Consider the following 27,813-nt stretch of genomic DNA (forward strand, 5'->3'; position numbering starts at 1 on the left):
ATGCTAATGCACACAAGGACAGAGTTACAAAACAAAAAGGGGAGGAAAGACAGAAGAGACACATGGTCAATGCCTGCAACAACACCACTGCTGGCGGACACAACACACAGGGAGCAGCCCTATGCACTAGGCCATGCACTAACAGTTCAGGGGAAAATCACATGCCCATGGGGGGACGGTGCCTAGACCCATTTGATGCACACCTGGAACCCACAGGAGCCTGACTAGGTGTAGAGGGCCACTACCACTTTTGGGTTTGGAGTGCCACTGAGCCTGCCTAACAATGGATCTACCCTGGCATATCTGCCCTGGCCTAAGGAAACCCACAGCCCACTTCTCCCACCCAGAAAGCTCATAAAGCGCGCAGAGTCAGCTCAATGAGACTGTACTCACCCCCTTGTGGCTGCTGTGATGCCCTCAAGCGCCCATCCAACTCAAGATATGCCACCACCAGGATCCGGTACAACAGGGGGGTCATGGTGCGATGGGCACCCCTTCCAAGCTAGGAGGCCCTCCCCAGCTGGGCCTCCGCCATCTTCTTGCTCCAGCAGCGCATGTCCTCCCATCTTTTGCGGCAGTGGGTGTTCCGTCTATGATAGACCCGCCAGGGTCCGCACTTCCTTGGCGATGGCACGCCAAATACCCTTCTTCTGGTGGGCGCTGACCTAGAGGAAAAGTTAAGTAAGAATGTATTTTACTCCCCGTCCGGTTCTTCTTACTCATTGGCCCCAAACCTCCCACCCTGGCCCAGAAACACATACACTGACCATCCTCACATGCTGGCCTCTGCCTCCCCTATATCTTCCATCCACTCCATACATTCATGTCCCATCCATTGTGCTCACAGTGTACTCACCTGTTTGTCTGGAGGACCGTAGAGTAGTGTGTACTTTCCCCAGACACTGTCACTTCCAGACTCAGGTCACAGTAGCACTTGCAGTGTAGGTCCTCTCCTGTTGAAGGTCAGGTATCAAGTGAGTGAACAGATAGAAAATGGCGGTCACGTCCACTGCGGTGCGTACCGTCACAACCGGCGTACATCGTCATTGGCTCCTGGAACCCATAGGGCCCAATGATAACCAATGCTGATTTGCGCCGCGGTCTTCGTCTGGCTACCGCGATGCTGCACAACTCCAGCACAGTTACCTCATTTGCCCTTGTCCCTCCTTACAGGTCAGGCAGCCGCCATTTCAGAGGGGCACATGGTATGGCAACTAACTGCGTCACAGCACTTTTGGGCAGGAATACGGAGAGACAGTGCAACACAACTATTAAATCATGATTGTTCTAAACACCCTTGTGCAAGCTATGTGGTGTATGACCCTCTGCTCACCCTTCTCCTCCATAGGGCACGGCCGCTGGGGCAAATGGTGAGATGACGTCATCCGTCGGTGTACAGACTCCTGGTGGACATGCTGACAATGGAAGACAGACACATCATTATCACCTACAGACTTGATAGGGCCACAATCCAAGAACTGTGTGCCCAGTTGGAGCCAGACCTGATGTCATTCGCCATCCCAGAGGAATCCCCCCTCCAGTGCAGGTCCTGTCAGTACTCCATTTCCTGGCCAGTGGGTCCATTCAGACAACAGTGGCCATGGCATCAGGGATGTCACAGCCAATGTTCTCTAACGTGTTGTTCAAAGTGTTGTCTGCCCTGCTGAAACACATGCGCAGCTACATTGTTTTCCCTCAGGTGGAGGATTTGCCCACAGTTAAAGGTGACTTCTATGCCCTGGGACATATCCCCAACATCATTGGTGCCATTGATTGTACACATGTGGCATTTGCTCCCCCCCCACAGGAATGAACAGGTGTAGAGAAACCACTAAAGCTACCATTCCATGAATGTGCAGATGGTGTGTTTGGCAGACCAGTAAATCTCCCATGTGAATGCCAAGTATCCTGGCTCAGTGCATGACACTTACATTTTGAGAAATAGCAGCATCCCTTATGTGATGGGGCAACTCCAGAGGCACCGTGTGTGGCTAATAGGTGAGCCCAAGGTCCCAACACAGTTGACATAGGTGTCTGGGTATGGGGTTGTCCCAAAGGGTTAATGTCTGTCTGACAGTTGTCCCTCGATATTTGCAGGTGACTCTGGTTACCCCAACCTGTCATGGCTACTGACCCCAGTGAGGAATCCCAGGACAAGGGCAGAGGAATGCTACAATGAGGCCCATTGGGTGAACTAAGAGGATAACTGAGTGCACTTTCGGCCTCCTGAAGGCCAGGTTCCCGTGCCCCCATCTGACAGGTGGCTCTCTATAGTACTCACCGAAGAAGGTGTGCCAGATCATCGTGGCATGCTGTATGTTGCACAACCTGGCTTTGCGATGCCATGTGCCTTTTCTGCAGGAGGATATGCCTGATGTTAGACTTGTAGCAGCTGTGGAGCCTGTGGACAGTGAAGAAGAGGAGGCAGAAGAAGAAGATATAGATAACCGAAACAACATCATCATGCAATACTTCATGGGAGACACAGGTAAGAGACTGGCACTGCTCCTCTCATATCATAATACTGTAGGACATTGCATGATTCTGCCTTTTTAACTCTGTGTATGGACCCTGGTATTTCACTTTGGCTTTCCATTTCACAGATCTGGGTACCACGTTCTGCCTTCTGCTATGTTTACTGATGCCCAACAAATGTTGAACATTGGTATGTGAAAATGAACATTGACATTGCTATTTTTCTGAGAGGTTGCAATTACACATTTGTGAAAGTACAGACTGACTCAAGATTGATTTGTGATTCAAGGGTGTTTATTTCTGTGCTAATAAGTGGAGGGGGCTGTGCAATGGGCTCGGGTGATGGTGGAGGAATGTCCATGGTAGAGTCCAGTCTATTGGTATCACAGTTGCATTGTCCAAGGGGGCATAGGAAGTGGAGTAATGGCAGGGCAAGGTTGTCAGGGTGACATAGTGGGACAGAAGGGTGACAATCAGGAGAGTCTTATTTCCTGGCGGGGGTCTTGGCAATGTTCTCTGTCTTGTTCCTGGATCTCAGGGACCGTTGGCGGGTTGGTTCTCCTTCTGCAGGGGGTGGGGTGCTGGTGGCCTGTTGTTCCTGTGGCGGGGCCTCCTGTCCACAAGCGCCGGCGGAGGTGGAGGGCTGTTCATCGTTCAGGCTGGTGTCAGGGGCCCGTTGATGTGCCACTGTGTCCCTCATGGTGTTGGCCATGTCTGCCAGCACCCCTGCATTGGTAACCAGGGTGGTGTTAATGGACATCAAGTCTTCCCTGGTCCCCAGGTACTGTTCCTCCTGCAGCCGCTGGGTCTCCTAAAACTTGGCCAGTACTGTGCCCATGGTCTCCTGGGAATGATGGTATGCTCCCATGATGTTGCAAAGTGCCTTGTAGAGAGTGGGTTCCCTGGGCCTGTCCTCCCACTGTCGCACAGCAGTCCTCCCAGTTTCCGTTATCCTGTGCCTCTGTCCCCTGAACTGTGTGCCCCTGCCACTGACCCCAGGTCCCTGATTGTCATGGGTTTGCCTGGGGTCCCTGTAGTGGTAGACACTGCTGATTGACGTGTCCTAGGGACAGAGGGATTGGCAAGCTGGGTGGGTGCTGTGGTGGTGTTTCCTGAGGGGGGAGGTTCAGTGGTGGTTTGTGACTGTGGCAGGGGAACCGACTGTACAGAGGTCCCTGATAGGTGGGCTGGTCCTCTTGATCCAGGCTTGCAGAGCTGCTGTCGTCATTGTGGGCCTCTTCTGTGGGGGGACTGGATATGTCTGGCACCTCCTGTCCGGTGACATAGGGTATGGGTCCTGTTGGGGTGTAAATGCATAGTTATTGTATCTGTGTGTGTCATCTTGTGCAATGTGTGAGTTACCCTCTACTCCTGAATTCTAATTTTGTGCGGGTGTACTTTGATGGAAGACAAATGGCGCTTGGGGCAATGAGGTAAGAATTAGATGAAAGCAATATTCACAAACGGTGCACCCTTGAAGGGCCCCATCCCTAAGCCCTAATTGTGTGCGAAAACGCACAACTCTGAGCCATAAACAACAAAAGGTACTTGTTCTGTTAATACAATTAAACACAGTAAAACAAAAAGTACTCCGAGGTCAGTGTTCTAGACACAAAAACAACCATCCATATATTCCTGGAAAAGTATAATGAACATAAACTGGAGTAAGATACAAATAAACCTGAATATATTACAATTTCCTGTGAATAAATATCAATATCCAAGTCCAGTTCATTAAAAGCTGGTGAAAATCAGTCATGTATGTTGCTCCATTCTGTAGTATGGTCAAATATCAAAGTTCCAAACTGTTCATTTTCAATGAAGTTTTCCACGTGTATCATTCGGTTTGATCCTCACAGCTGATTTTAGCATCACAGCCAACCACACAGCCAACACGTGTTTCGTCCGGGGATTACCCCAATTACTTTGTCAGGGCTGTAATTATATATCAGGAATATTACTGTTAAGTAAATCTGAATCAATCATCAAGTTTATACAATGATATCAAGATCCACCACCAATTCACCAAAGGGTGGGAAAGAACGGTTATTAAAGATATTAAACTACACATGCATACCCATGCATGTTGATTCCATGCATCAAATCTTAGAATAATAACCACTCTTAACTACATGCACCATAAACTAATTAGTAATCACGATATTAGAGCACAGGTGTGGAAAAAAGAAAGAACCAATCTGAACCAAGAATTGTCAAACCATACTAAGTAAAGTCCCTGTATATCGTCCAAATAACCAAGTGAGCGCAAAACAAAATAATGCTCTTATGTGCCATAATGTTTAAAAACCAAGCCCAACAATCTTTATCAATATAATGCAATTACCATGTTTATGCAGTAATTCAAATATTAAGAACAGATACTCGTTGTTGTTATGACCACATTAGTGCCACATTCAATGCGCACCTGTTGTAGTATTAATGATATCTGTCGGGTAAGTAGAACAAAAAAGAACTAAGTCACAACGTCATCATAAATCCCTTGATATAAACTATACATAAACTACTGAGACTACCCTTAATTAACACAAAGCACTATGAAGACCAATAATGCATTTGTATAGCCAACTTGAACACTCCGTCCTAATATAGGTTTTCAATTGTATTATATCACCCACCTCGTACTAACTATTATCGTGCTCAGGGGATTCTAAGTCAATACAACGTTCACTATGGTGGCTCACCTGATTAGAAGTGCAATGAAAGAATTAAGTTCAAAGAAACGGCGTCCCAAACGGACTGCCCCAGCTAACTACCGGCCTTCGTCAACACATTCCACGAACCACAATCAAAGACGGGCTGACGCTCGTCCAGGCCTATTGCAGTCAGCACGTTATTTCAGAAGTTGTTTGTCATAAAAATAGAAAAAGGACTGCTTATACAGCGGCCATCCTAAAAGGCCTAATATAGCCAGCACGTTGTTTTAGAAGTTGTTTATCAGAAAAATAAAAATAAAAATGGGACTACTTGTACAGCGGCCATCTTAAAAGGGAAAAAAAAAATGTATACGCTATCTCACTGCAAGGAATCACCACACTTGGAAGAAAAACTCAACCACAAATACCAAGTATCCGAAGAAAAAGAAAGTCACCAAACCGGGTTAATTATTAAGAAGTTAATTTAAGAGACAAAGTCACAGAAAAGAAGAATCCCAAAGGCAGGTTAATGTTAAGTGTTAATAATGAAATATAATAGATCGTGACTATCATAAATCAAATAATTGAAAAGTATAAATTCTCTGCACTTGAATACATGGGTTATCACTTAAAACAGTAACAAAATAATAAAATAGCCACAATTTGAAAAGAACAATAGATGAACCATAAACATCAGTTGCAACAAGCAAATCATGGAGTATTTATATACAAGGTTTCAGAATATAAGCTGATACTTTTTGATTTCATATATCAGTTGTTTACATTGAACCACTAAATTATACATTTGAGTTATAATTTAAACCATATACACCATGTTCTTACGCTACATATTGAGTCATTAAAGACAAATATCGTCAACACCAAATCAACTGAAACCCATCCAATCACTATAATGTTATGTTATGCACTACTCATCCTAGTCACCCAGAAAGTATTCAAGATCCAAAACACCACCACATTGGACAATTCGAAATACACACACCTGATACACATACACACACCACTCCCACACACCCAATACAGGAGCTCAGGGTCATGGTGGAGGAAATCGTCCGGGTAGAGCCACAGCTATTTGGATCCTAGGTGCAGCACACCTCAATTGCAAGGAAGATGGAGCTATGGTGAAGAATAGTCGACAGGGTCAACACAGTGGGACAACACCCAAGAAATCGGTAGGACATCAGGAAAAGGTGGAATGACCTACGGGGGAAGGTGCGTTCCGTGGTCTCAAGACACCACCAGGCGGTTCAGCGGACTGGCAGCGGACCCCCACCTCCGCCCCCACAACTAACAACATGGGAGGAGCAGGTCTTGGTGATTCTGCATCCTAAAGGCCTCGCAGGAGTTGGTGGAGGAATGGACTCTGGCAAGTCAAATCTTAACTATTACATCCCCCACCCTACCTGCATGCTATCACATACCCCCACACATGACCAGACATGTCCAGACATGTCCACTCCACCCACAGAAGTGGCCCACAGTGATGACAGCACCTCTGTCCAACTGGATCTAAATGACCAGCCCTGACCATCGTGGGCCTTGGGATAGTCGGTTCCCTCACACAGGCACAGGCCACCACAGACCTTCACCCCTCTGGAAACAGCAGCACAGCACCCACCCAGCGGGCCCATACCTCCGTCCCCAGGACACGTCAATCAGCTGTGTGTCCACCACTACAGGGAACCCAGGATAACCCACCACCCCAACAACAACAGGGACCTGGGGGCAGTGGCAGTGGGCACACGGTCCAGGGGACGAACGCCCAGGAACACAGGGGAACTGGGAGGGCTGCCGTGCAACAGGGGGCGGACAGGGCAAGGGAACCCACTCTCCACGAGGCTCTCTCCTCAATCATGGGAGCATACCACCACTCCCAGGAGACGATGGCAACAGTCCTGGCCAAGTTTCAGGAGACCCAGCGCATGCAGGAGGAACAGTATTTGGGCTTCAGGGAGGAACTCAGAACCATCAGCTCCACCCTGGGCACCATCATAGGGGTGCTGAAGGAAGTACTCAACACCAGGAGGGACACTGTGGCACAACAAGGGGCCCCTGATACTTGCATGGACGATGAACTGCCCACCATCTCCGCCGGCGCTAGTGGACAGGACCACCACACCAGCACCCCACCCACTGCAGACAGAGAACCACCCCGCAAACGGTCCCTGAGATCCAGGAACAGGACAGAGCACGATGCCAAGACCCCCGCCAAGAAATGAGACCACCCTGATTGTCATCCCACTGTCCCACTTTGTCACCCTGTCCATATCTAAACTGCCCCAGCTCCACTTACTATGCCCATATGGGCAATGCACCTGTGAGACTAATAGACTGGACTCTGCCATGGACACTCCTCCGCCATCACCCCTCACCATTTAACTTCCCTCTCCAATATTTTGCATTTAAATAAACACACCTAAAGCACAAAAAGATCTGGAGTCTGTCTGTGATTTCGAAATAGTGTATTTGCAATTGCAGTGACAAAATGTTCTTGAAATAGTAATGTCAACATACCTATGTCACACAGCTCTAGTCCATGAGGAATCTAAGCAGATGACACACGTTGGGACCCACATCTGTGAAACCGTAAGGGAAAGTGACAACTCAATGACCATACACTGGGTGAAAAAGACAGACAGGATAGAGGTAGTAGTGTAAAAGTACATGTAGTAGGCAGGAATGTATTCTCACCTGTGTTTCACTGGAAATATTGCTGGATCACTGAGTCCCTGTTCTGCATGTCTTCTTCCTCTGCTTCATCCTCATCACTGTCCACAGGCTCCACAGCTGCCACAACACCGCCATCTGGACCATCCTCCTGCAGAAAAGGCACCTGTTGTCGCAAAGCCAAGTTGTGAATCATACAGCAGGCCACAATGATCTGGCACACTTTCTTTGGTGAGTAGAATAGAGATCCACCTGTCATATGCAGGCACCTGAACCTGGCCTTCAGGAGGCCGAAGGTCCGCTCAATCACCCTCCTAGTTTGCCCATGGGCCTCATTGTAGCATTCCTCTGCCCTGGTCCTGGGATTCCTCACTGGGGTCAGTAGCCATGACAGGTTATGGTACCCAGAGTCACCTGCAAATGGCGAGGGACAACTGTTAGACACACACTAACCTGTAGGGACAACCCCAGACAACCATTCCCACTGTCTTGCTTCCAGGGGCTCACCTAATAGCCGCACACGGTGCCTCTGGAGTTGACCCATCACATAAGGGATGCTGCTATTCCGCAGGATGTAGGCATCATGCACTGAGCCAGGGAACATGCATTCACATGGGAGATGTACTGGTCTGCCAAACATACCATATGTACATTCATGGAATGATAACTCTTCTGGTTTCTGTACACCTGTTCACTCCTGTGGGGGGGGGACTAAAGCCACATGGGTCCCATCAATGGCACCTATGATGTTGGGGATATGGCCAAGGGCATAGAAGTCACCTTTCACTGTAGGCAAATCCTCCACCTGAGGGAAAACGATGTAGCTCCGTATGTGTTTCAGCAGGGCAGACAACACTCTGGACAATACGTTTGAAAACATAGGCTGGGACATCCCTGATGCCATGGCCACAGTTGTTTGAAAAGACCCACTTGCAAGGAAATGGAGCAATGATAGCACCTGCACTTGAGGGGGGATTCCTGTGGTATGGCGGATTGCTGACATCAGGTCTGGCTCCAACTGGGTACACAGTTCCTGGATTGTGGCACGGTCAAACCTGTAGGTGATTATCAAATGTCGCTCCTCCATTGTCGACAGGTCCACCAGCGGTCGGTACACCAGAGGATTCCACCATCTCCTCACATGTCCCAGAGGACGGTGCCTATGAAGGACAACAGCGACCACAGAGTCAAACAACTCACAGGTACGTACCCACAGTTTACACAGAACACCAATCATACACAAAATGTGGCCTGTATGTGTGTTGAGACTAGGCCTAGGTATGTGTGACGCAGTTGGAAATCAGGCCATGTGGGCCCCTGAAATGGCGGCTGCCTGATCTCTAAAGTGGGACAATGGGATGTGAGGTAACTGCGCTGGTGTTGTACACCATTGCGGTAGGCGGTCAGAGACCACGGCGCAATGCTGCATCGGTTAACATTGGACCCTATGGGTCCCAGGAGCCAATGACGATGTATGCCGGTGGTGATGGTACGCACCGCTGCGGACGTGACCGCCGCGGACGTGACTGCCATTTTCTATCTGTTTAATCACTCGATACCTGATCTTCGACAGGAGAGGACCTACACTGCAAGTGCTGCTGTGACCTCGGTCTGGAAGAGACAGTGGCTCGTGCATCTGGGGAAAGGGCCCCTGCCTTCACATCGGAGGAGTTGGAGAAGCTCGTCGATGGGGTCCTCCCCCAGTACACCCTACTCTACGGTCCTCCAGACAAAACAGTAAGTACACTGGGAGCATGTTTAATGGGCTATGCCTGTGTGGAGAGGGCTGGATGTAAGAAGGAAGGGGGCAGAGTTCTGCGTGCATGAAAGACGGTGGGTGCATGTGCCACATGGCAAGGGAAGGAATGGGGGCCACTCACTTTGACGGTGCAGTTGGTAATTACTTCTCTTCTTTCCCTGTACGTTTCATGTAGGTCAGCGCCCACCAGAAGAAAGATATTTGGCGTGCCATCGCCAAGGACGTCCGGACCCTGGGGGTCTACCACAGACAGAGCACCCACTGCCGGAAAAGATGGAGGGACATTCACCGCTGGAGCAAGAAGATGGCAGAGGCTCAGCTGGGGATGGCCTCCCAACGTGGGAGGGGTGCCCGTCGAACCATGACCCCCCTGATGTTCAGGATCCTGGCGGTGGCCTACCCGGAGTTGGATGGGCGCTTGAGGGCATCACAGCAGACACAAGGGGGTGAGTACACTCTCATTCTGCTGAATTTGCGCGCAGTGGAGTTGTCTGGGTGGGGGAGGAGGGCTGTGGGTTTCCCTAGGCCAGGGCGAGTTCCGTAGGCTAGGCCCCTCCGTAAGGCATGGCCCTGTGGCCCCCCACCCCACCTCTGTAGAGTGTCAAGTAGAGCTATTCATGCCCCTGTGTCATCTATGTGTGCAGATGTCGTCCATAGCCTTGTAGGCCATTTCCCAGGAATTGCACTGTAGATCCCAAGAGCGCGGCGTAGTGCAAGGGGCTTCTGTGTCTGTCTTGTCCGCCAACGGTAACGGTAATCCATGCACTCAACATGTCTTTCTTCTGTTCCCCCCCCCCCTTTTGTGGTCTCCCTGTTCTTGTGTGCATTAGCATCATCAGGCAGAGGAGCAGTGGCACCGGAGCACGAGTGAGCTGCATCCCACTTGGCCATGGAGGGCCACACTACGGACTCAGAATTCACCAGTGGGACGGAGGGCGACGGGAGCTCCACGGCGGGGAAAGGAGCTGAGACCAGTGACACAGACTCGTCCTCTGATGGGAGCTCCCTTGTGGTGACGGCAACATCTGTGCCCCCGCATCTACAGGTGCAGCCGCCGCCACCACTACCAGCACCGCCCTCCCAGCAGCCCCTCAGCCTTTGCCCCGTGCCCGCTCACCCAGGAGGGTGGGCATCACCTTCACCCAAGGCACCTCAGGCCCTGCCCCAGTCACACCTGCTGCCCTCAGTGAGGAGGCCATTGACCTCCTCAGGTCACTCACTGTTGGGCAGTCTACCATTTTGAATGCCATCCAGGGTGTAGAAAGGCAGTTGCAACAAACCAATACATTCCTGGAGGGCATTCATTCTGGTCAGGTGGCCCTTCACCGAGCCTTTCAAACTCTGGCCTCAGCACTGATGGCAGCCAGTGTCCCTGTGTCTAGCCTCCCCCCTCCAACTTCCTCCACCCAGACCCAATCCCCTGTACCTCTGCCTATCCCAAGCACACCTTCAGACCAGCTTGCACACACCTCACCACACAATGGAAGCTCAGGCAAACATAAGCACCACACATCACACAGGCACTCACGCAAGCATCACACACATGCAGACACATCAACATCCACTGCCTCCACTGTGTCCCCCTCCTCGGCGTCTCCCTCCTCCCGCCCAGTCTCGTCTACACATACACCTGCATGCACTACCACTACAGCCACTACGTCCCTCACCAGCACACCCACCACCACACCCCGCTCACGTGCAGTCACCAACCCTACTTACATTCACACGTCCCCTGTGTCCTCTCCCAGTGTGTCTGTGATGCCCCCTCCCAAGATACAAAAACGCAGGCACACACCCACCCATCAGCCATCCACCTCACGACATCCTCCAGCGCATGCACCTGCACCCAAAGTCACCAAACGTACACCTCCTACTACCACCACCTCTTCCTCCACTCCAAAACCCCCTCCAGCTACCCGTCCCAGTGTGTCCCAAAAACTTTTCCTGTCCAGCCTTGACCTTTTTCCCACACCTCCCCCACCCCATCCATCTCATAGGTCCCGAACTAGAACCTCAGCCACAACATCTCCGGGACCAGTGGTGCCTGTAGTCACAGGTATGTGGAGTGCACCGGCCACCAGGACAGCCAGTGTGTCACGGAGCCACAGCACAGCCAGTCCCCCCCCTGTGAAGCACCAGACGTTGGCCAGTGCCCGGTGGGAGAGGGGGAAGACTCCAGCCACCCAAGCCGCTCCCAGGGGTCCTGTGGGAGTGTAGACTCAGCTGTGACACCTCCCAAGGTGGGGAAGGGCCACAAGAAACCCGGCAAGTCTGGGAAGAGCAGCACAGCGGAGAAGACCGCGATCATCCCCGCTGCCCAGGAGGCCACCGCCAGCCCCACCCCCGCTGCCCAGGAGGCCACTGCCAGCCCCATCCCCGCTGCCTAGGAGGCCACCGCCAGCCCATCTGCCCAGGAGGCCACCGCCAGCCCCAGCCCAGCTGCCCAGGAGGGCCCCGCCAGCCACAGCCCAGCTGCCCAGGAGGGCCCTGCCAGCCACAGCCCAGCTGCCCAGGAGGGCCCTGACAACCACAGCCCAGATGCCCAGGAAGGCCCCGCCAGCCACAGCCCAGCTGGGCCTTGAAGGACTGCCAGCCCCAGCCCAGTTGGGCCATGAAGGACTGCCAGCACAAGACCCGCTGGGCCATGAAGAACCGCCAACTGAAGCACCGCTGAACAGGACAAGCACCGCTGAACAGGGCACCGCCAACTCAAGCACCGCTGAACAGGGCACCGCCAACTCAAGCACCGCTGGACAGGACACCGTAAACTCAAGAACTGCTGAACAGGGCAAGCACCACTGAACAGGACATGCACCGCTGAACAGGGCAAGCACCGCTGAACAGGGCACCGCCAACTCAAGCACCGCTGAACAGGGCACCGCCAACTCAAGCACCGCTGAACAGGGCAAGCACCGCTGAACAGGGCATGCACCGCTGAATAGGGCAAGCACTGCTGAACAGGGCACCGCCAACTCAAGCACCGCTGAATAGGGCACGCCAACTCAAGCACCGCTGAACAGGGCACCGCCAACTCAAGCACCGCTGAACAGGACACCGCCAACTCAAGCACCGCTAGCCCATAAGCGGCAGGGGCACTGACGCAACTGGGACCATCACAGGGTGAGTGATGTACTCTGGGCACCAGTCCCCCTCCAGAACCAGTGGAGACATGCATCCACTACCTCTGTCCTTCACAGGATGAAGCACTCTGGGCACCAGTCCCCCACCAGAATCAGTGGAGACATGCATCCACTACCTCTGTCCTTCACAGGATGAAGCCCTCTGGGCACCAGTCCCCCTCCAGAACTAGTGGAGACTGTTATCCACTTGAGAGACTCTGGCTTTGCACTCCCCAGGATGCAGCAGTGGGCAAACTACCCACTGTAGAGACTTGAGAGACTGTGGCTTTACACTCCCCAGGATGCAGCAGTGGGCAAACCACCCACTGTAGAGACTTGAGAGACTGTGGCTTTGCACTCCCCAGGATGCAGCAGTGGGCAAACCACCCACTGTAGAGACTTGAGAGACTGTGGCTTTGCACTTCCCAGGATGCAGCAGTGGGCAAACCACCCACTGTAGAGACTTGAGAGACTGTGGTTTTGCACTCCCCAGGATAGTGCAGTGGGCAACCCACCCACTGTAGAGACTTGAGAGACTGTGGCTTTGCACTCCCAGGATTGCACAGTGAGCAAACCACCCACTGTAGAGACTTGAGAGACTGTGGATTTGCACTCCCCAGGATACAGCAGTGGGCATGGGGCCCCCTCGTGGGTCTGGCGTCGTGCACTCATCCGGCTGAGATGCCCCCCCTTCCCTTCCCCCTGAGGAGCCTGTTGTATTTCTATCTGATGCCCCTGCAGTGTTCTCTCTGTTTTGATCTGGTATCAAGTGTGGGCCTTGCCCATGCATTTTGGGCCCAGTGGTCCACGGACTATGAATGGTGCAATACCTGGACTACTATTCTTGGTGTATATTTTGTTAATGGTGTATATATGTATATTTTTCCGTACTGCATTTTAATATATTACAATGGTTACACTCATTTCCTTTTGTCTTTGCATTCTTCCGGGGGGGTTGGTGAGTGTAACTATAATGTATAGATATGTATTATTGTGTGTGTTGTAGTGGGTGAGGGTGGGGGTGTTGCATGTGTGTGTCCCTGTTTTTTGCCTCCCCCCTCCCCTGTGTCATAGGTGCAGTACTCACCGTGGTCTTCGCCGCCGGCGTTGGTGCTCCTGGTACAGGAGCAGGAAGACTATCGCAGGTAGGATTTGGAGTTCCAGGTCCATGGTGTCCTCCTTCCTCGCGGAGTGTTTAGAGGTGAGCGTTTTCCCTTCTAAATCCCTGTTTCCGCTGTGTTTTTATCCGCAGTGAATCCACCCCGGAAAAGGTGGCGGATTGGCCTGTCATAATAATGTGGGCGGTACATTGTCCTCCGCCTGTCTGTTGCCGGTGACCGCCGTGGCGGTAGGAGTGTTAAAGTGGCTGTCTTTGTTGGCGGTTTCCGCCACGGTCGTAATTCCAAAAATTTTACCGCCGGCCTATTGGCGGTCTTACCGCCGCTTTAACACCGTCCGCCAGGGTTGTAATAACCACCTTAGTATACTAAGGATATGTGTAGTGTTTTTAATGTATGATGGAAGATTATTGACAATGGGTTGAAGGAACCCATCAACATACTCTGATATTTTTTCAGTTGGCCCAGAGATTCCTGAGATAATGGGTCTCCTCGGTGGAAACGATGATTCCTTATGTATTTTAGGCAGGGTGTATAAACATGGATACCTGGGATGATCCACCAAGAGATATTGATATTCATCTTTGTGTAGTAATTGTTGCTCATACCAATTTCTCAGTTTTCTCTGGATAATGTTGATTAAACTCGGAATCGGGTTATATGTAAGTTTTTCATAGCACCGTGCATCTTGTAACTGAGTAGCAATTTCTTTTTCATAATCACACTTATTCACTATCACCATATTTCCATCCTTATCTGCTTGCCTGATCATTATTTGGTCATTCTGCCGAAGTTCATTAAGGGCCTTCCTTTCACCATGACTCAAATTCAGTGATGTATAATGTGGCTTAGCCTTATCCAGATCTCTACACACTAGATCAAAAAATATGTCCAAATTGTTGTTACCCGTAATCTTAGGAACCCATCTTGGCTTCTTTTTCAGACCACTACTAATGCTAATATTATGTGCTATATTGAAATCATCCAACACATGCGAGAAAATAATTTTAAATTCCTCATGCTCATAGATAGATAATAATGTAGCAGTGTCTTGAATATCTTTAATTGAAAATTCATTTAAATTAAAGCCTTGTACCGTATTATCCTTACTCTGTGCGTCAGTTGGATTGAGTGAAAAATATTTTTTCAATTTAAGTCTGTGAATACATTTAAAAAGATCTATTTTTAACTTGCATATGTCCCCTTGATCTGTGGGACAAAAGTTTAAACCCTTTTCCAATAATGTTCTCCTATCTGTTGTAAGATTTATGTTAGATAAATTCACAACATTTATTGACTCGGTTTCAATTTGATTCAAACACGTTTGTCCCAAGATCTCGTTTTCATGCTGTTTTTGTGTTTTCCCCCCCGCCTGCCCCTTCTGGTCGTCCTGTGTTTTGCCTCCTTTTGCTCTGGTTGTGATTGCTCTGCTTGATCCTGATGAGCTCTTGTAAAAAAACACCACTATCAGAAAATTGAACTTCTAGTTTACTACCTACTCCACCTTCAATGTCACTATCATTGGACACCTGAGCACTTGTAGATGTGGAACCAGAGGTAATAGAGGACTGTGATTCTTGCCTACTCAAATTCGACTGTACCAAATGATCATACTTTCTGGCAAAGGTAAACATCCTCCCTGATTCAGTCTCTTTCATCTCTTTTTAGCTTTCTTGCCTTACGCTGAGTAATTTCTTCCTGGAATTGAAAAAGAATCTCATCCAAGATTTTATCATTTTTCTCTGTAGCCTCAGGAAGATTGAGCTCCTTAATTTCTGTTTCAAGTGTAGCAATTTCTAATTGTAATCTAGAAACCTTTCTTTCCGAATTAGTGATGAGTTTTAATGAACTAGAAGTTAATTCCTTATCCCAAAGGGTCAATAGATCTGAATCCAGATCATAATACGTTGGAAAGATTTGGGATCCTAAGCCCCATGGAATACGATTGAGTTTAACATACTGTTTAAGCGTTGCTCCATCCCACCACTTCGAAAGTTAATTATTTTTAAATTTTTCCAATCTAATGAATTTGCTCCTTAAACCCTCTTTACGGGAATGGTTGGAATTTGTTGTCGAATCCGATATTGTACCTCCTCGTGCCAGATTACTAAAAAGTTATTCTGCTAACTTCACCCTATCCATATTAATGACCTCGCCACAGCAGCCGCTCCCTCTTTAACCTGAATTGTAATTTTGTGTGGGTGTACTCTGATGGGAGACAAATGGCGCTCGGGGCAATGAGGTAAGAATTAGATGAAAGCAATATCCACAAACGGTGCACCCTTGAAGGGCACCACCACTAAGCCCTAATTGTGTGCGAAAACTCACAACTCTGAGCCATAAACAACAAAAGGCAGTAAAACAAAAAGTACTCCAGAGTCAGTGTTCTAGACACAAAAACAACCATCCATATATTCCTGGAAAAGTATAATGAACATAAACTGGAGTAAGATACAAATAAACCTGAATATATTACAATGTACTGTGAATAAATATCGATATCCAAGTCCAATCCAGTAAAAGCTGGTGAAAATCAATCATGTATGTTGCTCCAATCTGTATTATGTTCAAATATCAAAGTTCCAAACTGTTCAGTCCATTCTCAATGAAGTTTTCCACGTGTATCATTTGGTTTGATCCTCACAGCTGATTTTAGCATCACAGTCAACCACACAGCCAACATGTGTTTCATCCGGGGATTACCCCGATGACTTCATCAGGGCTGTAATTATATGTCAGGAATATTCCTGTTAAGTAAATCTGAATAAATCATCAAGTTTATACAATGATATCAAGGTCCACCACCAATTCACCAAAGGGTGGGATAGAACGGTTATTAAAGATATTAAACTACACATGCATACCCATGCATGTTGATTCCATGCATAAAATCTTAGAATAATAACCACTCTTAATTACATGCACCATAAACTAATTAGTAATCGTGATATTAGAGCACAGGTGTGGAAAAAAGAAAGAACCAATCTGAAACAAGAATTGTCAAACCATACTAAGTAAAGTCCCTGTATATCTTTCAAATAACCCAGTGAGCACAAAACATGATAATGCTCTTATGTGCCATAATGTTTAAAAACGAAGCCCAACAATCTTTATCACTATAATACAATGACCATGTTTCTGCAGTAATTCAAATATTAAGAACAGATACTCGTTGTTATGCCCACGTTAGTGCCACCTTCAATGCGCACCTGTCGTAGTATTAATGATATCTGTCGGGTAAGTAGAACAAAAAGAACTAAGTCACAACATCATCATAAATCCCTTGATATAAACTATACATAAACTCCTGAGACTACCCTTAATTAACACAAAGCACTATGAATACCAATACTGCATATGTAAAGCCAACTTGAACACTCCGTCCCAATATAGGTGTTCAATTGTATTATATCACCCACCTCGTACTAACTATTATCGTGCTCAGGGGATTCTAAGTCAATACAACGTTCACTCTGGTGGCTCACCTGATTAGAAGTGCAATGAAAGAATTAAGTTAAAAGAAACGGCGTCCCAAACGCGAGTACGCGTCGGACTGCCCCAGCTAACTACCGGCCTTCGTCAACACGTTCCACGAACCACAATCAAAGACGGGTTGACGCTCGTCCAGGCATATTATATATAGTCAGCACGTTATTTTGGAAGTTGTTTGTCATAAAAATAGAAAAAGGACTGCTTATACGGCGGCCATCCTAAAAGGCCTAATATAGCCAGCACGTTGTTTCAGAAGTTGTTTATCAGAAAAATAAAAATGGGACTACTTGTACAGCAGCCATCTTAAAAGGGAAAAAAAAATGTATACGCTATTTCACTGCAAGGAATCACCACACTTGGAAGAAAAACTCAACCACAAATACCAAGTATCCGAAGAAAAAGAAAGTCACCAAACCGGGTTAATTATTAAGAAGTTAATTTAAGAGACAAAGTCACAGAAAAGAAGAATCCCAAAGGCAGGTTAATGTTAAGTGTTAATAATGAAATATAATAGATCGTGACTATCATAAATCAAATAATTGAAAAGTATAAATTCTCTGCTCTTGAATACATGGATTATCACTTAAAACAGTAATAAAATAATAAAATAGCCACAATTTGAAAAGAACAATAGCTGAACCATAAACATCAGTTGCAACAAGCAAATCCTGGAGTATTATATACAAGGTTTCAGAATATAAGCTGATACTTTTTGATTTCATATATCAGTTATTTACATTGAACAACTAAATTATACATTTGAGTTATAATTTAAACCATATACACCATGTTCTTACGATACATATTGAGTCATTAAAGACAAATATCGTCAACACCAAATCAACTCAAACCCATCCAATCAATGTAATGTTATGTTATGCTCTACTCATCCTAGTCACCCAGAAAGTATTCAAGTTCCCTGTCCATATTAAGACCTGCTTCTACCGCTCTCAGACGTAATATCCATAATGCCTCTTTTCTTCTTAAGGTCAACTCTCTATTACCCCCCTGGGATCCATCTCAATATGATCGATACAAAAAAATTCAAATGATTTACGAGATCCTTGCAACTCACACGACATTATGTGTGCCACCAGCGGATATCTATAATCCTCATGTGCAAGTGCCCTTGCGTGTTCTCCAATCCTTATTCTTAATGAACGGATTGTACTGCCAACATAATAACGATTACATTTGCAAGAAATTATATATACCACAAAAGAGGTACCACAATTAATATTTGATCTAATCTTAAACATCTTGCCCGAGTTATCTGTAAATTCTGTTCTTTTACGGCTGGCCCATTTACATAGTCCACAGTGTCCACAATTACGAAAACCTATTGTATGGGCAGAAAGCTAATCCTCCTTAGTACGACTTAAAGGATAACTCGGACTTAAAATACTTCTTAGGGATTTTCCTCCCCTGCACGTAATTTCAGGTTTGGTGCCAATAATACCTTTGAGAGTATCATCTTGTGACAGAATATGCCAGTATTTATGAACAAACTTGCGTAAAAGTCTTGAATTTTCTGTGTAATCTATTACCAATCTTACTTTATCCTGCTCACTGCGAGTAGTATGTTCCTTAGATTTTAGTGTGTCCTCCCTGTGAATATGTTTTATTCTACATTTCGCCTTATTGATAATGTGCCTTTGGTATCCCCGTTGTTCAAACCGCTGACACATATCCTCAATGCATATTTCAAACTCATCATCTTTATTACAATTGCGTCTCGCCGGAATCATTTCACCATAAGGTATTGCAGAAATGTGATGATGTGGATGGGCACTTGTAGCATGTAAAATAGAATTACAAGCAGTGGATTTTCTATATAGCCTACTATGAATTCTGTTGTTTTCTATAAATAATTGTATGTCCAAAAAATCAATACAATTATTACTGTACTGATAAGTGAATTTCACAGTCATATTATTTAGATTGAGAAATTTACAAAACTCAATTAATTTTTCCACACTCCCTGTCCAGATCATGAGGCAATCGTCAATGTAACGACCCCAGTATAGTCTGAATGCCATTTGGTGGTGTCTGGGCCCCAGACCCACCTCTCCTCAAACCAACCCATGAACAGGTTGCCGTAAGAAGGGGAAAATCTAGAGCCCATCGCCACACCCTGCTTCTGTCTATACCAGTCCTTTTTAAAAATAAAAAAGTTGTTAGTAAGAATTAGTTCTTGGCTTGGCTGTGATGCTAAAATCAGCTGTGAGGATCAAACCGAATGATACACGTGGAAAACTTCATTGAGAATGGACTGAACAGTTTGGAACTTTGATATTTGCCCATAATACAGATTGGAGCAACATACATGACTGATTTTCACCAGCTTTTACTGAATTGGACTTGGATATCCATATTTATTCACAGGACATTGTAATATATTCAGGTTTATTTGTATCTTACTCCAGTTTATGTTCATTATACTTTTCCAGGAATATATGGATGGTTGTTTTTGTGTCTAGAACACTGACTCTGGAGTACTTTTTGTTTTACTGTGTTTAATTGTATTAACATAAGAGGTGCCTTTTGTTGTTTATTACCCTCTACTCCTGTGCTTGGTTTATTGTCTTTGCCCTTGTGTGATTGGTGATTTTGGGGCCTGGGTGAGTATCTGTACTGGACATGCTTTGGTGATGGGTGTCCATGCATTGGTGTGACATGCAGGGCTTGGTTTTGGGATGTGTGGATTGTGAAAGTGGGGTATCTGTGGGGTGTTGGGGTGATGGGTGTGAGGGTTGGGCTAGGAGTTTGTGACAGCATGCAGGTAAGGTGGGGGAATATAGTAGTAAAGATATGACTTAACAGAGTCCAGTCCTCCTGCTACTCCTGCAAGGCCCTCAGGATGCATTATTGCCAAGACTTGCTCCTCCCATGTTGTTAGTTTTGGGGGAGGAGGTGGCGGTCCACCGCCAGTCCTCTGTACTGCTACCTGGTGTCTTGAAACCACGGAACGCACCTTCCCCCGTAGGTCGTTCCACCTCTTCCATATGTCATCCCGTGTTCTAGGGTGCCGTCCCACTGCATTGACCTTGTCGACAATTCTCCCCCATAGCTCCATCTTCCTTGCAATGGATGTCTGCTGCTCCTGTGACCCGAAAAGCTGTGGCTCTACCCAGATGATTTCCTCCACCATGACCCTGAGCTCCTCCTCACAAAACCTGGGGTGTCTTTGAAGTGCCATAATGTGGCGTGGGTGATGTGTGAGGTGCTGTTTGTTGTGATGTGTTGTGTTGGTGTGTGTTGTTTGAGGTGTGTAGATGTTGTATGAGTGATGGTGTTTTGTGCCTGTGGATGCTGGCGTTGTGTTTGCTATTCTCTCTCTCTGTGCTTCTAACAAAAAATTCATTGTAAGGGTTTGTGGGTAATGGGGGGGTGTTTTATAGTGTTGTGAGTGTGTGGGTGTGGTGTGTGTATATGTATCAGGCGTGTGTATTTTGAATTGTCCAACGTGGTTGTGTTTTGTAAATGTGTGTGTATTTTCAGCACAGTTATGTGTACCGCCAATGGATTACCGCGGTTGAATGACCGCCGCATTGATTTCTGGGTTGTGATAGTGTGGGCGTATTCCTGTTGGCGTGACGGTGTAGGTTTTGGTATCGCCAGTTTATCACTGACCTTTGGTGTGGCGGACTTGTGTGGGTGTCTGTATTGTGGCAGATTACGAGATGTGGGTCGTAATACCTGTAGTGGATTTCTGCCGTGGCCATGGTATCTTGACGGCCATCGGCACAGCGGTAAGCGGGATTTACCACCAGGGTTGTAATGAGGGCCTGAGTGTCCTGTGCTTATGGCTGTCTGGGTAGAATCTAAAAGGGGAGCTGCCAACCAGCACAGACTAGATGTTGATTGGAGACAGGGCTGTAAGGCACAGATGGCACTAAGTGCATAAAAATGCCCACTTTTTAAAAGTGCCATTTCTAAAACAGTAATATTAAATCCAACTTCACCAGTAAGCAGGATTTTCTATTACCATTCTGGCAATATTAAGCATGACAGGGCTACTCCTTTCAGATCAGAATCTACTGCTTAAATGTTTATGAGGGCAGTTCTAATGCTAGTCTATGAGAGGAGCAGGCCTCACAGTAGTGGAAAATGAATTTGTGAGTTTTTCACTACCAGGACATATAAAACATATAGGTAAATGCCCTGCCTTTTACTTACAAAGCACCCTCCCCTATGAGTTACCTAGGGCCTACCTTAGGGGTGAGATATGTAGAAAAAGGGGAGTTTAAGGCTAGGCGAGTTGTAAATGCCAAGTCAAAGTGGCAGTGAAACTGCACACACAGGCCTTGCAATGGCTGGCCTGAGGCATGGTTAAGGGGATACTTATGTGGGTGCCACAATCAGTGCTGCAGGCCCACTAGTAGTATTTAATTTACAGGCCCTGGGCACATGAAGTGCACTTTAACAAGGACTTACAGGTAAAAGAAATGTGGCAATTGGCTAGGAACCAATGTTACCAAGTTTAGGGTAAAGTGCATACGCTCTTTCCCCTAAACATGGTAACATTGATTAGTAGTGTCAAAGTGTGCAGAGTCCTAAAACAAGTAAAAACAGGACCAGAGCAATGGAGGGAGGCATGCAAAAAGTTAGGGGATGACCACCCTAAGGCTGTCAAGTCTAACAGTTCAGTTTTTAGTTCACAGCCTAAAATTCTGTCTGGTTTACTAAAGTCTTCTTAGGGACTTTTTAGTAAGTTAACCTAGGAATGCATTCTGCTTGTTAATTGCAGTTGAATTGTGGTTTATAGTTCACACGTTCTGGCTTTCAATTTGCTCGTTTTTTTGTGTTAGACTCTCCAGGTTCAGTTTGTCCCTCCAGATTTCCAAACTGTATTTAGTGTATTCTTCCATTAACTTGCTTTCTGTTTACAGGCCTTTAAAATCTTGTTCTTATCGTGTCACATTTGTTGTTTTTTCAAAGATCGAGGACAAATACCAGGCACTGTTTGCCAAGGGCGCTTGTTTACTTTTGTTTCTCTGGGTTCAAAGTGAGAGGATTTATATAACAATCTTGCTGCATATGGGTGGTAGTAAAGAGTTCTTTTCTAACCCATGACAACATTTAAATGAACTTTGGCTTCAACCAAGTCCCAGAAAAAAAGTAAAAAAATAAGACAAGGGCCTGGGTAGAGTCACCCTGACACCTTAACTCTGGTGCTGGACTCCACCAGAGCTAAAAAATATATTTGCTGAAAATTTGCGATGACGTTGCAAATTTGCAGGAAATAAAAAAAATAAAGTGTGGGCTCCTGGGCTTGTTTTTAAGAACCCCATGTGTTGGCCAGGTCATGGAAGCAAGTAAAATTTAAGCAGGGGCCAGAACGGGGCCCCCTCATAGGGCTAGTTTTATGCCCCGTGGACTGCCAACTCCCTGGGGATTATTTAAAATTTACTGTGGTGTGGGTCGGCTGGTCCCCCCTACAGCCCCAGGGACCACCACCTCCATGGGACCAATGTGTTATGATATGCAGATGGACTGCACAGCCCCCCGGTGAATCACCACCTCCTCGGGGGCCATGCAGCCACCCTGCTGCCCCGGGGACCGTCACATATGCTATGCGGGGAGCCACCTTGCACCCCTTGGCCCCAGGGACTGCCAACTCCCTGGCTCAAAGTCATAGGCTTGCAGGGGGGCCCCACAGCCCCAGGGACTGCCACTTCCCCAGGGCTTAAATAAAAAAATGGAGGGGGGGGGCCTTTTCTGACCCCGGGGACGTTATAGTTAGGATCATGTTTCCATAGAAAAAGAGATTTTTTTAACTTGCCTATATCTTTGGCAATGTATGACGAATCTTCACAAAATGTTTCCCCAAAAAGTTGCCCAATGATCCTTGTTGCACACTGGAAGTTTTGGGGTGATCCGTTAAGCGGGGACAAAGAAAAAGGGGGCTAAAAAAACATTGTTTTTCCTATATTAATTCCCATAGGACCTGTCAACATGTCCACAGCCCAAACCACTGGACGGAATTACACTAAAGTTGGCACAAAGCTAGCTGGCGGTACACAGGTTGTGCTTTTTGTTATTTGGTGTACATCTGTCCTGTAGTTTAGGAGATATTTAAAGCCAAATAAATTTGTATGTCGCTGGCCCTAAATATTTCACGATTATTTCACAAATTTATTCACAAGAGGTATTGAAATTGGCTGACCGCCACTTGACTAGAAAGTGGTGACCACCATTTGTTTCACAGGACACGGTCTCTGGGGGTAAAAATTCAAATTGAAAGTGGCATAAGGGGTCAGGGTGAAGGTACCCTGACCCCAGGGGTGTGATATAGGTGTGTTTTAGGGACTAGATAGAGGTTTAATATAATTTTGCGCCACAAATTTCCATGAATTAGTCACAAAATATTAACGATTATGGAAAAACTTGAAAGAAAAACCACAGACGTATTCATACACTAATTCACTAATTCATTCACTCATACAGTCATTCAGAGGCTCAGGTGTCCACCCTCACACCTATTTAAAGATATGTATATCTACAGGGATGTTATAGTTATAGTTAGGTTCTGATTCTGAGTTTACTCGTTCAAAACCACAGAAATTCAGCAATGATAGTTAGAGTTATTTCAAGTAACTAAAACTCGCAACCTAAGGTAACTATAACTCACGCCCCCCGCCATGCACAGTTTTATCCTCATTAATTTGACTGCTAATGCTTCCTTTATATTTTTAATAATGTTATAGAAGTTGTCATGAGTACTGTAAAATCTGGGTAATTAGCAGTGCAAAGTGAGGGTGCAAGTTATAGTTACCTTAGGGTGCAAGTTGTAGTTACTTGAAATAGCTCTAACTGCTGAATTTCTATGACTTTGTATGAATAAATTCAGAACCTAACTATAACATCCCTATAACCTTTGTGTTTTTCAGTGAATTTCTTTGTTTTTTTTTAATACATTCTATTTCCTAACTCCAATGTCCCTGAAACCTTTGTTTTTTTCAGTTAATTCCTATGGTTTTTTTAACGTAAAGTAATTTTAATTACTATATGTTAATCCAAGGCTGTGTGCGGAAGGGGTTTGCCACAGGGCGTGGCCTGCAGGCTGGCCCTGCAGCCAACCCCTTTAACCACTGAACCCCATGACACACACTGCCTTTGGAAGTGCATGGCAGGGGTTGGCCACTGGGCCTGTCTCTCTGGGTGTGAGAATAGGTGTGAGAGGGTGTCTTTCGGTGTGAGTGTGTCTGTCCAAGTGTGAGAGTAGATGTGGGAGGTTGTCTCTGGGTGCAAGAGTGGGTGTGAGAGTGTTTCTGTCAGTGTCTGTGTGGGTGTGGACCAAGAACTAGCTTTCTGCCAAATATGGTGAAATTCTGTCCAGCGGTTCAGGCTGCAGCTGTGTTCAAAATCCCGATGGCAAAATGCATGGGCAATGCATTTTGGGCCACCCACTTTTTCTCTGCCCCCACTTGACGGATCACCCCAAAACTTTCAAGACAGCAGCTGAACCCACTGAAGTATAAGTTTTGAAGGGTTCATCAAGCGGTGCCAAAGTTATTGCCAAAACATGAAACGTTCTTCCTATGGAAACTAGGTCCTAACTATAAATACCTACTGGGGACCGACAGTAGATAACATGCATTATCTATCTATCTATCTATCTATCTATCTATCTATCTATCTATCTATCTATCTATCTATCTATCTATCTATCTATCTATCTATCTATCTATCTATCTATCTATCTATCTATCTGTCTGTCTGTCTGTCTGTCTGTCTGTCTGTCTGTCTGTCTGTCTGTCTGTCTATCTATCTATCTATCTATCTATCTATCTATTTGATCCATCCACCCCTGCCCTACTCTCACCCATACCTTTTCTGCCTCCATATGTGCCTCTTGTGATAACCATGCAGCAGGACTGCACATTCTATTGGTACACACGGGCACATAGAAATTAGATGACCGGTGTCTAGTAATTAGTCTAATTTTTATATGTTCCTCGCCTTATGCAGCTACTGGCTTTTCACCCGGTGAAAGAATTGATGTTTATTTTAACATGCAGACATCAGTAAACCTCTTATTGTGCTTGGGAAAATCGCAAGATGGTTCAGACCTACAATATTCGAGTATTGTGAGTACTGATGGTAATAATGACAATGCTAATATAAATCCTGATAAGGATGGTATAACAATAAATAAGTGTTCAGTTATTAGTATGAGCGTTGTGATCTTTATATTATTGTCATATTGGGACATGCTCTTATTAATTACTAGGGTTAATACCATTTTCAGTGTAGTAGTAATAATAATAATAATAATAATTAATAACTGGCGTATTGCAGATTACTAATTAATAGTCAGGTGTGGGCACTTTCGTATATACAAATATTTCCCTTCTGAACTGGATGCTGAGACCACGTCATGTGATAAGTATTTTTTCAAAACTTAAAGCGAATATTTCGCACCTAGGCAGAAACTGGGCGCATGTAGGTGCTCTTGGGATTGGGGAGATTCATGTAAAAAATATATATATTTTAAGATTGCAGTGTGTTGAAAAAATGTCTCGGATTTTTGTTTATATCTCTTCGGGGCATATATGGGTGCTGTGTTGTGCGTTGTTTGTGCATTGCATGCTGCATGTATGTGTATGTTGGCGTGTGATGGACATTCTGTGGCTCGTTATGTGCCTGGATTGCTTAAGGGCACATGTGCATGATGTATGTTCACCATTTACAAGTTGTATTTGTTCTGTATATGTGATGCTGGAGTATCTGGTGCATGCTGTGTGTGTGTGACTATGCTATGTGGCATGCTTGTAAATAAGTCTGTGTGTAGGATGTGTGTGGGTATAGTGTGACATATGTATAGTGAACTTCATGTGGCCTGTGTCCATGTATATGGTGTGTGTTAAAGTGTGTCGCTTTGGATGCATGTATAGTGTGCAGGGTTTACGATATCTGTAGTGAGTATGTAGAGGTTTTCATGTGAGATATGTGCATATTGCATTTGCTTTCTGCAGTGTGCTGTGTGTATAGTTTGTGCGTGGGTAATGTCAGTGGGCATGCCACATTTGCTTTGTGTAGTCTGAATTTTGTGTTGATGTGTGATAGGCCGGTTTGCGTGTGTCACTTTTTCTTTGTGTGGTGTACCAAATGTGGGGTTTATGTCTATGTATGGGGAGTGTCGGGGTATGCGTGGGGGTATTGCTTTGTTTAGTCTGTTTGGTTTTGATACGGAGTAAGCCTCTATGTGTGTGTGTCACTTTTTCTTTGTATTGTGTACCGTGTGTACGGTTTGTGTCTCTATGTGGGATGTTTCAGGGTGTTCGTGTTTGTGTACTTGTGAATTTCATGTTTGCTTTGTGTGATGTGGTTTTCTTATTGACGTGGGGGTAAGGTGCTGCGTATGTGCCTGTGCATTCCTCGTTCATTTCCTGGTCTCTGTGTGTGTGTGTTTGGGTGTGCAGGTGGCGCGCCGCGTGCTGTGTAGGTGCGGTTGCAGTTTGTTCTTCTTGAGGGCCCATTATTTGTCTGCAGATGGCCCCAACTGGCAAATTCTTTGAAGTAAATTTTATGAGAAACAAATCTGCTTTTGAATTTTAATTGACACGCTGTTGGAAAGGAGGTCAATGCGTATACAGCGTGATGAGTGAAAGCTACCATTCTGTCCTCTCAGAAAGAAACCTGCCATCTTTGGACTGGCTCCTCGTTGTGCACTTGGTGTTCTGTGTGAGTGTACATTTGCTTCTCCAGTGTGACAGCTCAAATTCACAGTTTTAAAACACAAAAGAGTTTTTTAGGGTCGAGCGCACAAGCGCTCCGTCTCTGTTGTAATCTCCCTTTGGGCTTTTAACCACACCCGTGTCACACCTGTCACTTTCATTGGTTCATGGGCTTGCCTTTTAAAATCCACTTGATTTCATTAGTGAAAGGCATGCATAAGTCATGCCTTTTCCTGTGTTTAGCAATCCTTTGGCACACCGGCCAATTACTGAAAACATACGAGGCTCCATGTTTTCAGCATGGTTTCTGGACTACTTTATCTTTTTATTTTCTACACAGCGTGATTGCGCTGGGTTTTACATAGTGCAATCGCACTGCTTTTTGAGTTTTCAATTTCAGCACGATCGCGGTGTGTTTTACATAGCACGATCGTGCTCATTTTTTTTCCTTCAATTTGTGTGGAAACAAAAGTAGGTTAGGAGTTTACAATGTTAATAGCTCTAATTCGAGCAAAGGCGAGACCCGTTGCATTGTAAATGCTTGTTTGTTCTGCTTTTAGTTCTAGCTGTAATGATTGGAACTGATGATAGAATTAATTTGTATTTAACTGTACTTGGAGAGGTGCATGAGCTACTCTGAGTGCGCAGTTGCGAGCAGTCTGATCGATGCTACTAGGAGAGGTTGCTGTACATAACACAACTCTCTCTGCAGCACCCTCCCTTCTTGCACCAGATGATGTGGGTCACATGGTAATTACAAACAAATAATATTTTCCTTTTATCAGATCGGTAATTTGAGTTCTGATGACCGCAGAACTATTTTCT

This window comes from Pleurodeles waltl, chromosome 2_1 (genome assembly GCF_031143425.1).
Source record: "Pleurodeles waltl isolate 20211129_DDA chromosome 2_1, aPleWal1.hap1.20221129, whole genome shotgun sequence".
NCBI lineage: Eukaryota > Metazoa > Chordata > Amphibia > Caudata > Salamandridae > Pleurodeles > Pleurodeles waltl.